This window comes from Cervus canadensis, chromosome 3 (assembly GCF_019320065.1).
Source record: "Cervus canadensis isolate Bull #8, Minnesota chromosome 3, ASM1932006v1, whole genome shotgun sequence".
Lineage (NCBI taxonomy): Eukaryota > Metazoa > Chordata > Mammalia > Artiodactyla > Cervidae > Cervus > Cervus canadensis.
The window spans coordinates 57,735,362-57,744,464 of record NC_057388.1 but is presented as its reverse complement, the minus strand read 5'-3'; the positions used below and the strand labels follow the sequence as shown (position 1 = coordinate 57,744,464).

The window sequence follows — 9,103 nt, the reverse complement described above, 5'->3', positions numbered from 1 at the left end:
TCCCAGCATCAGGCTCTTTTCCAATGAGTCAACTCTTCTCATGAGGTGGCCAAAGTATTGGAGTTTCAGCTTCAGCATCAGTCCTTCCAGTGAACACCCATGACTGATCTCCTTTAGGATGGACTGGTTGGATCTTCTTGCAGTCCAAAGGACTCTCAAGAGTCTTCTCCAACACCACAGTTCAAAAGCATCAATTCTTTGGTGCTCAGCTTTCTTCATAGTCCAACTCTCACATCCATACATGACCAATGGAAAAACCATAGCCTTGACTAGATGGACCTTTGTTGGCAAAGTAATGTCTCTGTTTTTAATATGCTGTCTAAGTTGGTCATAACTTTCCTTCCAAGGAGTAAGCGTCTTTTAATTTCATGGCTTTGATCACCATCTGCAGTGATTTTGGAGCCCCCAAAAATAAAGTCTGACACTGTTTCCACTGTTTCCCCATCTATTTCTGAAGTGATAGGACCAGATGCCATGATCTTAGTTTTCTGAATGTTGAGCTTTAAGCCAACTTTTTTACTCTCCTCTTTTACTTTCATCAAGAGGCTTTTTAGTTCCTCTTCACTTTCTGTCATAAGGGTGGTGTCATCTGCATATCTGAGGTTATTGATATTTCTCCCGGCAATCTTGATTCCAGCTTGTGCTTCCTCCAGCCCAGGGTTTCTCATGATGTTCTCTGCATAGAAGTTAAATAAGCAGGGTGACAGTATACAGCCTTGATGTACTCCTTTTCCTATTTGGAACCAGTCTGTTGGTCCATGTCCAGTTCTAACTGTTGCTTCCTGACCTGCATGTAGGTTTCTCAAGAGGTGGGTCAGGTGGTCTGGTATTCCCATCTCTTTCAGAATTTTCCACAGTTTATTGTGATCCACACAGTCAAAGGCTTTGGCATAGTCAATAAAGCAGAAATATACATTTTTCTGGAACTCTCTTGTTTTTTTGATGATCCAGTGGATGTTGGCAATTTGATCTCTGGTTCCTCTGCCTTTTCTAAAATGAGCTTGAACATCTGGAAGTTCACGGTTCACGTATTGCTGAAGCCTGGCTTAGAGAATTTTGAGCATTACTTTACTAGCATGAAAGATGAGTGCAATTGTGTGGTAGTTTGAGCATTCTTTGGCATTGCCTTTCTTTGGGATTGGAATGAAAACTGACCTTTTCCAGTGCTGTGGCCACTGCTGAGTTTTTCAAATTTGCTGACATATTGACTGCAGCACTTTCACAGCATCATCTTTCAGGATTTGAAATAGCTCAACTGGAATTCCATCACCACTAGCTTTGTTCATAGTGATGCTTCCTAAGGCCCACTTGACTTCACATTCCAGGATGTCTGGCTCTAGGTGAGTGATCATACTATCCTGATTATCTGGGTCATGAAGATCTTTTTTGTACAGTTCTTCTGTGCATTCTTGCCACCTCTTCTTAATATCTTCTGCTTCTGTTAGGTCCATACCATTTCTGTCCTTTATTGAGCCATCTTTGCATGAATGTTCCCTTGGTATCTCTATTTTTTTTTAAGAGATCTCTCATCTTACCCATTCTGTTGTTTTCCTCTATTTCTTTGCATTGATCACTGAGGAAGGCTTTCTTATCTCTCCTTGCTATTCTTTGGAACTCTGCATTCAAAAGAGAATGTCTTTCCTTTTCTCCTTTGTTTTTCGCTTCTCTTCGTTTCACAGCTATTTGTAAGGCCTCCTCAGACAGCCATTTTGCTTTTTTGCATTTCTTTTCCATGGGGATGGTCTTGATCCCTGTCTCCTGTACAGTGTCACGAACCTCTGCCCATAGTTCATCAGGCACTCTGTCTATCAGATCTAGTCCCTTAAATCTATTTCTTACTTCCACTGTATAGTCATAAGGAATTTGATTTAGGTCATACCTGAATGGTCTAGTGGTTTTCCCTACTTTCTTCAATTTAAGTCTATTGTAATCTGGTACAAATAGATGCTCAGTAAACATTGGTTTTAAGAATGAATGCATTTTAAGTAAACGAAGCAATGACTCAACATCACTTTCACAAAGATTATGAGATGGAATCCTGCAGAAACTGCTGCATTTTGCCAAATCCCCTTTCTTAAATCTCCGGATGACTGCCAGGAAATTAAATCTCTGCATTTCCTGCTTAATTAAATGTAAGAGATTGACTAGTGATGTAAATGTTTCCCCTTGATCCTATGGCTTCATCAAAACCTTTGGAAAGTGGGGAAGAGAAAGATTATTTTGTTGACTGAGCATGCCCTTCAGTCTGGTCCCTTCTAAACTCACCAGTGAGCCTTTCACTGCTGTGTGAGGGCGGTCATGCTTCCTATGCCTCCCACTGTGCCTAAGCTTTACTTTGGGACCTGACATGTCACTGTCCCCAGTGAACAGAGCCCTCTTATCCCATCTGCCACCCACCTATGCATTTCTCCTTTCCCACCAGGCAGCCAGACCACGTTCCTGCTGTTTCCTTTTTAGTGATTGGCAATAGGCCACCTGAGCCTGGAAAACCTTTCCTGCCTCCTGAGTGTCGGCGGGGAGGACGCAGAGAGGCAACTGACCCAGCCGAGATGCTCGTCTTGTTCAAGCAGGGAGTGCACTTCCTGCCAAAAGTGCTGAAGGCTTTTGTGTCCCCCAGTGCTCTCAGAGCCTGAACACGCTTTGCATTCCGATGCTCTGCTTTCCTGGAAAGCTCTCTTGTCTTTTCTCCAGGGCTTCATCTCGTTTCTGCTCAGCACCAGGCAGAATTACCATGGGTGTATCTTCTGGCCTCTGGGCCTTCTCGGGTCCACAGAGTGTAGGTCATTTTTTCTCCATATAGCTTTTAAAACAATTATTACAAAGTTAGTAAATATATTCATGGAAGGCGATTGAGAAATGCAGGAAACAAAAGTAAAATTATCTATTATTATCTCGTGCTAACATCTATTAACATTTTGCTATTGATGTGTAGTCTTTTTTATTTCAGTCTGTTTTCTTGATTATTAGGGGGAAAAACAAATAGAATTATGCCAGCTTGAATATTTGCTTAACTATTGATTCATTTTTATGCATTCCCCTTATTAATTTAAAAAAAATTTGTGATAATTTTAGATTACAGAAAAGTGGCAAAGATAGTACAGATAGTTCCCACATACCCTTAATCCAACTTCCCATCATGTTAAAATCTTACATAACCATGGTTATTTGTAAAAAATAAGAAAGTCACATTTGTCTGATATTATTAACTACAGATTTTTTTTTTTTTTTTTTTTTTAGGATTTACCAGTCTTTCCTTGCTTTTCATGACCTTGGTGCTTTTGAAGGGAACTGATCAGGTATTTTGTAGGATATCCCTCAGTTTGTCTAATGTTTTTCTCATGATTAGATTTGGGTTATGGACTTTGGGAAAGAAGACCACAGAGGTGTCTTTTCACTTCCTTCAGTTCAGTTCAGTTGCTCAGTCATGTCCAACTCTGCGACCCCATGAACTGCAGCATGCCAGGCTTCCCTGTCCACACACCAACTTCTGGAGCTTGCCCAAACTCATGTCCATTGAGTCGGTGATGCCATCTAACCATCTCATCCTCTGTTGTCCCCTTCTCCTCCCACCTTCAACCTTTCCCAGCATCAGTGTCTTTTCCAATGAGTCAGTTCTTCGCATCAGGTGGCCAAAGTGTTGGAGCTTCAGCATCAATCCTTCCAATGAGTATTCAGGACTGATTTCCTTTAAAATTAACTGGTTTGATCTCCTTGCTCTCCAAGGGGCTCTCAAGAGTCTTCTCCAACACCACAGTTCAAAAGCATCAATTCACTTCCTTATGTTTTCCTATGAAATACACACTGTCAAGGTGGCACAGCTGGTAGAGAACCCGTCTGCCAATTCATTAGACACAAGAGATGAGAGTTCAATCCCTGGGTTGGGAAGATTCCCTGGAGAAGGAAATGGCAACTGCTCCAGTGTTCTTGCCTGGGAAATCCCATAAACAGAGGAGCCTGGCAGGCTGTAGTCCACGGGGTCACAAAGAGTTCGACATGACTGAGCACATGTGTACTTAACTCATGCACACCTCACCTAGAACTTTTGGATCAAAGAGGAAGTTAAAACTGTGATTTATTAGGCAGCCTCATGAAGTGTATCTTCAACCACTTCATGTGCAGTGCCTGGCCTGGGGCTGCCCCAAGTAGGTGCTTCCTTGGTGTTTGTTTCATGGTTGGCATTAGGGACCAGGCCAGGACACTTCCCTCTGGGGAAATTCTGGGCTGGATGGTAGCTGCTTCATTCATTCTGAGAGACAACAGAAAAAGAAGGATCACCATTAAAAGCAGAGACCATTGCAGAACTATTTACAATAGCTAGAACATGGAAACAACTTAGATGTCCATCGACAGATAAATGGATAAAGAAGCTATGGTACATATATGTGATAGAATATTACTCAGTCATAAAAAGGAATGCATTTGAGTCAGTTCTAATGAGGTGGACAAACCTAGAACCTATTAAACAGAGTGAAGTAAGTCAGAAAGAGAAAGAGAAAGATCATATACTAACGCATACATATGGAATCTAGAAAGATGATATTGATGAATTTATTTTCAGGGTAGCAATGGAGAAACAGACATGGAGAACAGACTCATGGACATGGGGCGGGGGGATAGGAGGATGGGGGGTGAGATGTATGGAAAGAGTAACATGGAAACTTACAATACCATATGTAAAACAGGCAGCCAATGGGAATTTTCTGTAGGACTCAGGGAACTCCAACAGGGGCTCTGTGACAACCTAGAAGGGTGGGATGGGGAGGGAGATGGGAGGGAGGTTCAAGAGGGGACATTTTTATATCTATGGCTGATTCATGTTGTTTGACAGAAAACAACAAAATTCTGTAAAGCAATTATCCTTCAATTAAAAAAAAAAAAAGCAGAGATCAGTTTGTGTTTAGAAGAAATGTATCATTTCCTTGAAAATTAAGACATAGATGTGAAAATGGACACAAGGAAAGATGAAGATATTGAGAGAAGAAAGATATTAGAGCACAAAGTGCTGGAGACAGTTGTGTGTCCCAGTTATCCCCAAATACCCAGGACCCTCATGGAGAAGGCAGGAACTCTGGGAAAGGAAATGGGGAGGAGGCTGACTCTTACACAGAACCCTGTCCAGGCCTCTGCCTGACCTCTTTTGGGCACCTTCTTGCTCCCTCTCTGGCATTGTAGCCCCCTGGCTTGTTCTAGAACATTCACATGGTCTTCCTTTTTGTGTCACTGGTTTTACTGAAGGTTTGGAGACAATGGTAGGTGATTCAGGCACAGGCCATGCACTCTGTTCCCCAAGCTCACCTCCTGTCCCACAGAGGAGAGTCTCAGACTAGCTGACCTGCCTTTTTAGCCCAGGCCTCCTGCCAGGGTACTGGTCCCCACTCTTGAGTCCCCTCTTCCCCTTCTACCATCCCCAGCCTACCTCCCCACAAATTCTGAGAGAAATTGGGAATCTCCTTCTTTTGTTCCCAACTTCTCACTCAAACTCTTCTTGGTTTCAACTTTCACAACTGAAAGGACAGTCAGTGTTTCTTTTCAAACAGAGAAGCCCTACTCAGAAGTCACCATCTTTGGCCACACACACACACTGGCTGGCAGAAGCTTCAAAATGCCCAGGGAAGAGAGGAAGGGCTGTGATATCATCTTCCAGACCCCGTGGTGGGAACATGACTCAAGCCATGGATCTCTGAGGGGACTGGAGGGGCCAAGAGAACTTCGGATGGCTGGGGGGTGGGGCATTTTTTAAAATACCTTGCATTACAATTTTTAAAATCTTCTTGTAAGAACTTTGCATTCAGTCACATCAAGATTTTACAATTGACAGTCACCCTCTGGTTGTTCTTTCTGAGGAGGACTCTGCTGTTGATCTCAGAGTTGCTTTCCCATAAGGAGATCTCTAACGCATTCACTATGGGCTTATCCAAGGGTTACCATTTCCTTAGACCTTCAAGGTTGGATCACCCTGACCATAGGTTTACAGAGTTGTGAGTGAGTGGTTTTCTTTTGATCTCAAGTAAGTAGTCATGTATGGATTTGAGAGCTGGACCGTAAAGAAAGTTGAGTGCCGAAGAACTGTTGCTTTTTAACCATGGCGTTGGAGAAGACTCTTCAGAGTCCCTTGGACTGCAACGAGATCAAGCCAGCCAATCCTAAAGGAAATCAGTCCTGAATATTCATTGGAAGGACTGAAGCTGAAGCTCCAATACTTTCGTCACCTGATGCAGAGAACTGACTCATTGGAAAAGACCCTGATGTTGGGAGAGATTGAAGGCAAGAGAAGGGGATGACAGAGGATGAGATGGTTGGATGGCATCACCGACTCGATAGACATGAGTTTGAGCAAGCTCTGGGAGTTGGTGATGGACAGGGAAGCCTGGTGTGGTGCAGTTTAAGGGGTCGCAAAGACACTGATGTAAGGAAAAAGGAAAATCTGAGTAGGTAAAGACAAAATTACCTTTAGTTATCACAACTGAGTGACTGAACTGAACTGAAGAATAAAAGCATGATAGAAAAACACAGACTGTACATTTGACTTTAAGAAAAATGGGTGCTCGCTTCGGCAGCGCATATACTAAGATTGGAACGATACAGAGAAGATTAGCATGGCCCCTGCGCAAGGATGACACGCAAATTCGTGAAGCGTTCCATATTTTTTTAGGAAAAAAAAAAAAAGAAGAAGAAAAAAAAAAAAGAAAAATGGCACTCAGGTAACACTGGCTTCTTTTATGGGTTTCCCAGAAAGCTTTCTTGTCATGCATTTTTCATTTTTGAGTTCAGTTTACCTGGGGACAAAGCTGCAGAATTGTCTTGTTTTTGCGTCTGGTTATCTTTAACAGGCCCCAAAAGTGTCTGCTAGCTGCCTAGAAAAATGGATTACTTGTGCCTCTGCTGGTTCTCTTGGTTCTGCTGGCTTGTTTTTTATTTTCACTGGTGCCAAAGGGAGATTAAAGCATTAATGGCTCTTTGCCCTCTCCCCTCTACCAGACAAGATGGACTGAGTTAGGGCAGAAGATATTCAGATGACCTGTAAGATCCCCATGAGACTGCAGTGCTTCCCCCAGGCTGTGGGGATGAGACTGACAGAAGGACAACCAGCAGCGCTAAAGCCCTGGGTTCAAGACACTGATGTCATTACCTAGATCAAGGTTACTTTGGTTGTAGCTAAAGAGAAAGTCATCTCAAAACAGCTTCGGCCAAGGTGGACCTTTATTATCAAAGAAAGAGATTTCAGAGCACCCTGGATACTCTTTATTGCTCCCTCTTTCTCCAATCTTTCCTTCTCTCTCTTCGACAGGTTTCCACTGGCTCATTCAAGCTAACCAGCCCAGGCTGAGACCCATGTGTTTTTACCAACTCCAGGCTCCAAAGAGAGAATTGGATTGTCTTCATTTAAATGAACTCTGTCTGGGAGTGAGGTGGGGGTGAGGGAGTCATTGTCATGTAATAGAAAGATGGCTAAAACTGAGGGCTGAAAATATACCTTTAAGGTTATCTGTTATTGAGCTTGTCCCTTCAAATTTCGGCTCCCTCCATGGTGACATCACTGTGGCTGTGATGATGGAATGGCTCAGACAACAAGAAATGGTATTCAGGTATTTTCCCTAGCCACTAGGGTTCTAGCAGTTGATTCAACCACAAGTTGAAATACCTAGTATATGTCATATACTCTCCTAAGCTCTGAAGACAGGAGTGTAAACCAGATACATATTGAGGCTCAGTATGACTTGGTTTATGTACTGAAACACATTTAAAGCCAGAGTCCAAAATTAATTACACTTAAGTCAAGCCAAATTATACTTTTTTGCTTTCCAAAAGAATTAAGAAACATTAATGGGGAACAAATTTATAACTCCTCAAAGCCTTCTAAAATCTCTTTTGTCTCTTTTTCCAGCATGTGATAGATGCTCCAGAACATCTTACTTGTCAAATTGCCTTTGAACTCCTATTGATGCCTAGTTTCCTCCTATAGCTCAGGGCCTGTCTCTCTCCACCCATGTTTCCAGGGTCATCCAAGCATTTTGTAACTTGGTTTGTAAAGACTAAATTCTTTTTCAGGGAGTAAGCAAAAATGAAAATCTGAGTAGGTAAATACAAAATTATCTTTAGTTGCTTAGGGGTGGGTGGAGAGAGAGAAAATACTGAAATCCTGTGTAATCACTAATCACATTCATTTCACCTGTGACCTCCCTTCACTCATCAAGGTTGTTTTAATTGTTGCTACAAAAGACCTGTGTATCCTCCAAGTGGCATGTAGTCTAATAAGATGTTTACCAGAGCTGTTTTCTAGGAACATGAAGTCATCTGTGTATAGTTTGAGCTGAGCGTGTTAAGACCCCTGACTCTCCAATTATGTGAGTGGCTTGTGTGAGTGTTGGCTCAGTGACCTTTTGATGTCAGAGGACTGAAAACTCCACCCTCAGATCATGCTAAGTGCCTCCATTTTGAGCGTGCAGAGGCCTGTAGCTTAGCTGCACCTGTGCAGAATGATGATTACCGAGCATTTCTTTACTTTTCCATATGCTCCCCATGCTCCCTACACCCCAGACTGCTTTGCTGCTATATTCTTTATCATATAAATACACCACATCTTGCAGGTAAACCCTCTTTTTTGCCACAAACCTCAGCATCTTGGTATCTCAGCTTGCTGCGTGGGGCAAAATGAGCCTGGTTTGGCCACAATGCCTCCATCATACAGAGACGAAAGGAACCAGGTACTTGCCCTATTTGTTGGAGGAGTGTGAAAGGAAGGCAGGTCAGAGGCCAGCACGACTTCTCCTGGGGTCTTGGGGAGGGGGGGTGTATCTGGGAAAGTCACACAAATTTTTGAGGGTTATGTCAAGATGAATGGGAGTTTCAGGAGGGGTAGAGTTTAAATACACGGTGAAAGCATAATGACTTTGAGAGGTAGCTTTATCATTTCTGATTACAGATGAGAAAAATTAGCTCAAGATAAACTGTAACTTGCACACCCATGATCACGCTATTGGTAGGTGGCAGAAGGTAGAGCTGGAGTCCTTTTTGATTTGAAAGACCATGTTTTTAACCTTGAACCACACTACTGCTTTTAACTGAAATATCTTTCTCCAAATTTTACCAGCTACATCCAGAT

At 42.6% G+C, this 9,103-nt stretch overlaps 1 non-coding gene across 1 annotated transcript; it reads left to right on the top strand.

Moving 5' to 3' along the window:
- Window positions 1-6,541: 6,541 nt before the first annotated feature.
- LOC122438960 lies at window positions 6,542-6,648 on the top strand. Its single transcript, XR_006268705.1, has one exon. It is a non-coding gene; the product is annotated as a U6 spliceosomal RNA (small nuclear RNA).
- Window positions 6,649-9,103: the final 2,455 nt, after the last annotated feature.